The sequence below is a fragment of the Sceloporus undulatus genome, chromosome 3 (genome assembly GCF_019175285.1).
Source record: "Sceloporus undulatus isolate JIND9_A2432 ecotype Alabama chromosome 3, SceUnd_v1.1, whole genome shotgun sequence".
NCBI classification, from domain to species: Eukaryota; Metazoa; Chordata; class Lepidosauria; order Squamata; family Phrynosomatidae; genus Sceloporus; species Sceloporus undulatus.
Genome location: NC_056524.1, coordinates 51,005,611 through 51,012,934, shown reverse-complemented (window position 1 = coordinate 51,012,934; position 7,324 = coordinate 51,005,611).

Below are 7,324 nucleotides of genomic sequence, written 5' to 3'. Positions count from 1 at the left end.
AAGAAATAATCTTGAAAAATACAAGCATGCCATTTCTTAGCATCACAATGGTACTGGACACTATTTCATGTATCTCAGCACCATTTAAGATGCATAGAATCACAGAGCTCAGAATTATGTTGAAAATCATGAATTATTAATAAATTATCGACATCGTATATCAGGTGAACTTAAACGAGAACAGATTCAATGTCTTTATTATGAGAAAGGTAATGTGAGAAAAACAAACAGCTATTGTGAAGGTTTATAATTATTTAATTAATCTACTTTACTATCTTTGAAATGTGATAACTATAAATGCAAGTGGCAGATCAAACTTGACCGGTATAAGAAGCAAGACTAAGAAGGTATGCTTCTGGGAATGAAGTTCCACGAACAACATGGCAACTTCTGCATCTCTCACTTACAACTATGGGGTAAATAAAAGAGAAGAGGGTGCATCTCTTACAAGGCAGATTTATTTTCTACTCCTTGTCACAATAAAAAAATGACAGCATTATCAAATCTGAATTGCACCATAAATAAAAGAATTCAGAAAGAAAACCTAGCTAATAGGCAAGACAACATGTCAGGTGTCAACTATTGATCTGCTTGCTTATGGCTGACTGGATTCCTTCTGCATTAAACTTTGTGAGATCTGAATGCAAGCCTTACTCAAAAACAGTTGTCTTAAAATCATTCTGGATTAGAGGTTATATATCATAACTCAAAACAAGCTCAAAACAAGATTACTTTAGCCTGAGATTCTAAACATTTGTACTTCCCATTTTCAATTTACAATTTAGAAATTACTAGGCTTCAGTGTGGCAGGTACAGTTTGCAGCTGAATTTTAAATACCAACATGCCAGCTGAGTATCCACAAATTGCCATTGGGAATTTAGATTTAGATTTAGATTTCCAGCTCAGAGTGCACTTTGGAAGCATGGGTGGCCTTTGTCCAAATGGGGTTGGTGAAAAGTAACTCATTCAACCATATTTTCAAGGCTGATGGGGGAAAATATTTTTCACTTCCTTCCAGTACTTATAATCTACAAAAATACTGGTTGACTAAGAAGCTTTTAAGAGGTATAGAAAGTTGGGTAAAGTGAAAGACAGCACCAAGTAGGTAGATTAATGCCTCCTGTAATTTTGATTGGTTTTCAATTGATTCAAAATAGTAATATTAATTCTTATGAGAATGTTGTATATTTGTATGTGTCACAGCAGCAATTTACTTGGACTAAAATGTCCAGCATTTTGCTATTTCTGAGATCTTTCTAGAATCTGACTATCTTGGCATGAGAAGACAAGGTATAGATCCTCAATATTTCATCCAAGGACAAATAATTAGTATAGTTTTCTCCATTATGCAGGGGAAAAACCTCAAATATTTCTGTGCACAATTCTCCCAGCATTTAAATGAAATGTTCATGAATATTTTTAAGGCAGAGAAAGACAAAATATGCATAGAAAAATGCCCCAGAAGACTTCCAAAATTCAAACTGTGAAAAGAGAACTATACAAAAGTCTCACTGTGCTCGTATTACTCCTCAACAGGTTTTGTGACTGTTTGAAAAAAAGGGCAGGGAAATAAATAATAGGGAATACTATTTTCATCCTTTTCTTCTTTTCATCATTAGGGTTTCAGTAACTTATTTTGTCACACACACCTCTGACCACCTCCCATTACCACATCGAACATAATTCTTAGTAATGGTTTATGTACTAATGTTACTCATAAATTGTAATTCCCATATATTACTGAATGTAATTGTAATAGTTTTGACATAAACAACTAGCAAAATTAAAATTATACCTCTAAATTACAATATCATATGCACAGCCTAAATGTATTTGCATGTACACAATTTCATGTGGTTAAAGGGATTTGGTAAGATATGATGCTTTTAAATAATAATAATAATAATTTGTTTTATTTATATACCGCTATTCCAAAGATCATAGCGGTGAACAGCAAGTAAGCTAATTAGCAAGTAAGCTAATTTGCCCCCAACAGTCTGGGTACTCATTTTAGCGACCACGGAAGGATGCAAGCCTGAGTTGAGCTTGGGCCCTTTTTCTGGTCTTGAACTCGCAACCTTGTGGTTTTGAGTGAATGGCTGCAGTACAGGCATTTAACCACTGCGCCACCAGGGCTCCCTTAAAGAAATATTTAAAGGATTTTTTAAAACAATCTAAATTGTTTTAAAATTATTTTCAAATTAAAAAAAATCTGCAGCCTATCATTTTGCCTCCTACTGATCCTCACTCCTCTCAAACCATCTCTTCAGCATGGTAAAGGGACACAGGCTAATGTCATAGCCCATTTCTACCAAAAGGCAAATGTTTGGGGAGCAATGGTGTCACTCCACCTTAGGGTGTCACCTGGTGTGGCCCTCTCTCTCACACACACATACATAACTTCCTAAACGAGACTGCACTTCTCTATTCATAGACAAGATTGCAGTGCAGGCATTCCATAGATTCTTAGAGACATAGAATCTTAGAGTTGGAAGGGCCATCTATTCCATACCCCTAGCATGAAGGAATACACAGGTATAGCACCCCTCAAAGATGCTCATACAACCTCTGTTTAAAAACCTTTAAAGACAAAGAATCCACTAACCTCCAAAGCAATCTATTCCATCACCAAAAAGCTCTTACATTTAAAAATATAAAGTTCTTCCTAATGTTTAGGTTGAATCTCTTTTCTTGTTATTTGGATCTACCAGTTCATGTTCTAGTCTCCGAAGCAGTGAAAACAAGCTTGCTCCATTTTCTATATAACATTCCTCCATACAGTTAACAATAGCTATCATGTCACCTTTCAGTCTTCCCTTCGCCAAGTTACACATACCCAACTGCCTATGTTGTTCCCCATAAGGCTTGGTTTCCAGACTTTTGGTCTACTTCGTTGCTCTTCTCTATACACATTCCAGCTTGGCTCAGAACTGGACACAGTGTTCCAGATGAGGTCTGACAGAAGCAGAATGAAGTGGCACTACTACTTCCCCCAGTCTTCCCCCAGTCTGGACACTAGGCATTAGGCACAAATAAAAACTTGAAGTGATTAGGAATTAATAAATGTTAGCTTGATTCACAAGAGTTGAAACCAGAGACACCACCAGGATTTAGGGGAGTACTGATTCCAGGGCCTTCCTTGGCCAATGCTCTTCCTTGGCCCAGTCAAGTTACTTTATGTTGGAGTGGGTGTTCTATACTTTTTGTTGTAAGGTGGCATCACTCTTCTCACACCCTGCCTTCATACTTGATGCCTACTCTCTTTTTCTTTCAACCTTTGTGCAATAATGGATGTGGCACAGGTCTCCTTCCATTCCATGGCCACAAACAGGCAAGGTTACTAACTAAGCTGAGTATTCACAAATATTCAAAGAATGGATGAAAAGAGGATTCCCCAAGTGCCAGGAAACCTCAACAAGAATAATCCTGTGCTATATTTCAGGGTTTTTTTCTTTGTGTGTGTGTGTGGGGGGACACATCCCCTCAAAAAAATAGCATTTTCTCTACATGAACTGTTTTTCATTTTCTGCACAGAAAGTAACATTCCTGAAAAGTAAATGACATTTTTATTTTTATTTTTAAAAATGTGAGGCACTTTATTTTTTGCATGGAATGCATCCCATTATATTCCAAACTGCAAATACTCTTCAAAAAGGAAGCAGTGGGGACAAAACTGATTAAATTATTAATTCTGTACTATGATAACAACATTAACAAAAAATGCATCATAGTACACACGATGATGCAAAATTCTGCTGTCAACTGATGCTAGGGCTGCAGACATACAGGGCAGTGAATCTGCTCTAGGTTTTGGTCCAAACTTTAAAGGACATGTTCTAAACTATATCCCCTTAAAAAAAGCTGGCACATTAGAGCACTCTTTTAAAATTTAGAATAAAACACACTAAGTATTCACTAATCCACTAATGGGAGCCACCAACTGCTGTGGTCATTCAGACATATTTGGCACTAAACCCACTAATATACATGGTTAAGGCTTAATGTTGTTGCTCAACCAATTTTGCCAGTGTGTGGCTGGAGAAATCTCAAGTAGTAACTAGTTAGCATGCTACAGTGGATTTGTTTGTTTGTTTGGATATGAGTCCAGATCATGATAACTAATTGCAGTTCATCTCATTTCTTTAAGCTTTTTAAATATTACTACTCAGAATCTGAAACTGTCAAGTTACACCACTGCAAGGGGTCACTGTGTTATATAAATTAGTAGAGCTGCATCCCAATCCTTATTTAGACGTAAGTAATATTTTGCCTCAATTCAAAGTAAATATTGCTGGTCTACATTAGCTTCAAAGTTGTGAAAGGTGCCCTTTACCCTTTCTTATCTTCTATGCTAACCTTGCCATAGAAAGCCACCCTTCTCAGTTTCTATTATACTACCCTATTTGCATTCAGGAGCTGTGGCAGATGAGTTCATTGGTCACTGGGCCAAGGATAAACAATGACAGTTTTCTTTCTGAAGTCCAAGTTAAAATTTATTTTTAATGGATCACTGAGATATATGCATCTTCACCAAGCAGCAAAAGATAAGTCAAGGAGAGATGATATGAATGCCAGTCACCTGACAAGAAATGACTAGATAAAGATAGGATAGCTTGTGTGTGTGTCTGTGTTCACGCACGTGTGATATTCTAGCTATACCATATTAAAAAATGGAAGACCATAATCCTGTGCATATTTACCTGTGTTCAACTCCATTAAACATGTCAAAATTACTTATAAGTAATTGTCAGCATATTAGTATGAATCAGGCCGTAATGGATCAAAGTAAACAGTGATTGTTTCTTGATACTAAATGCATTGTATGAATGGTTCTGAATCTTTTTTACAACGATAAATATCCAGTGCCTTCCCATATTTTCTCTGAACCACTCTGGATTGGAAGAGGGCTAACCATTTTTCTCATTAGACTAGTCCAAGAGCACATTGTTATAGTATTATATACCACTTCAACTGCCATGGGAATATCATATAAAATCCTGGAATTTGCAATTTAGGGTCTTTGGAATTGTCATCCAGAGAGCTCTAGTGCCACAGCAAACTACAACCTTAGCACACTATCATGGCAGTTAAACTGGAATGTAGCTCTTCAGTTTTGTAGAGCTCCCTTGGTGAAACACCTTACAACCATCTCCAAGCTGCTATTCTCACCCACCACCACCCTTTTCCCTCCTTTCAAACAGCTGCAGGACAAAGGTAGGGGAAATGAAAGTTAATAATCCTTTCCTGTACAGAACATTCTAAACACTATTGACCTCTCCAGGGGCTATGTATAGAAATAAAAAGCATTTGAAATTACTCTTTTCACATGCAAAGCATGGCCCCTAACAAGGTGACAATCTCTGGGAAAGCTGTGCAAGAACATTTGAAGAAAAGCATGAGAAGTACAATAATATTGGTATCATCCAGTCCTTTCCTCTTTAGGCTCTGGTTTCTGGCTGTTGTTGTTGTTTTATATTACTCATCTTCCTATTAAAAACAATAGATTAGGGGACAGTTGCAATCCAGTCTGTAGCTCTGTGCATTCCCCTTTAACTAATCCTTTGCTTACTTTGGAGTAAACATGTATTATATATGGATCAGACTTTTTAAAAAGGTGACATGGGAAACCAATATTCCTATACACCAATCTGCCAGTCAGCCTCATTTCCAACGAACAGACTATTTTTATTCTCCTTGTTAGTGATATGTATAAGAATGAGAAGCCAACAGTCTTACCTTTCTGTTTAATTCTTTTTTCAAAAAATCAGATTTTTTTTTAAATACCAGGATCCATAAGGCTATTATAGCTCATTTCAGTTGCTACTTATTTCCTGCTGAATGAAAGAGAGAGAAGCTAGGAGGCATGTGGCTGAGTTCCCTGGAGAGGCAGATCCTAGATATGTTCAGTGGCACTCTGTCCACTCAGGAGCTTTGAGTGAAACTAGGCTGTTAATGATCAATAAAAGCATTTAACTGTTTCACCACATGGGAATCAATTTGTAATAGCAAATAATAATGGAAGAATTATAGTGATGTCTCCTTTGGTTGGGGGGGGGGGGAGTTTCTTGTAAAAAGGCAGGATTGGCCTACTGTGTTACAGAACAAGCATAGAAATTTTGATTTCTGTTTTTGGAACAGAGTAGAATCAGTAATAATATACATCTTCAGTGGCTGTTCTCAGATAGGATATTGCAAGAACAGATAAGCTGTTGTCTCTTCTATTTTGTTATCTTCTGCTCCTACAAAAATGATTGAAATGTGATGCCTTTATAATAATGGTGTTGTCAATTTTTTCGTACTTGGCCTATATCTATTTTTGCAGCTAAGTGAGCCAAAACTGGGTGCCATAGATTTCATCTTTTCAAAGCATGGATCAATATACTTTCACAAATGGCTATCTTTAACTAAGGCTACAAATCTACACATTTCTGTACAAATAAATCACACTGAAAAAATGGGGCTTACATCTAGGTAAATAGACAAGACGTGCACTGTATATGTCATATTTTTAGGAAATCATTGCTGAGACTGTGGGGACATGTGATCAAGTGACTAGTAATAATTCAAGAAGTAAAGTTCTACATTGGTTGATAGGTGATCTTGCATATACATTTTTGGCATATCCTTTGAACTTCTTTGAAACCAAAGGAATAACAGTAATCGAAAAATAAGTTATTTCATAGGATAGAATTTTGAGATACATAATTTATTCTTTGCTAGTGAATAAAAATTAGAAGCAATGCCAACAGAAAATACAACAGGAACAGTGTTTTTCAGAGAAAGCTGACTGCTATTACAAAGTGAAGCTGACTATTGAAACTGCAAATGTCTCTGAAACTTATGCTGTCGGGGAAAAAAGAGAGGAGGAAAAATGGAGGGGAGTTCAGCTTTCATCTATTCTGTGAGTGCTGATAGAGAGGAAAGTCGACTGGCTTCTTCCTCTGTCTACAGTGTTACAAATTATTTACAAGCATCATCCAAAGAGAAAAAAGGCCTAGAATTAGAGGAAGGAAGAGAAGGGTATCAGTTTCTCTATCATTAATCTTGTCTTTACCTGCCTTTTGATGCTGAGCATTTGCTTATGATTTAGACTATTGTTCCAGAAAGTATCTCCCACTAGTAATTATTCTTTGCTCCCCACAGTTATTTTTCTTAGATTTCATAGATCTCATAGTTTATTCCTGTCTGTCTATGTTACATAAACAGGCTTACAATGGCACCTAAGAAGTTGACTGCCCTCCATCAATGTCTCCATTTAAGTTTTCTAGTCTAGATCCATTGGCCTTAGATCTATTCCTTCATTCAGAATCAAATGACTTCTTC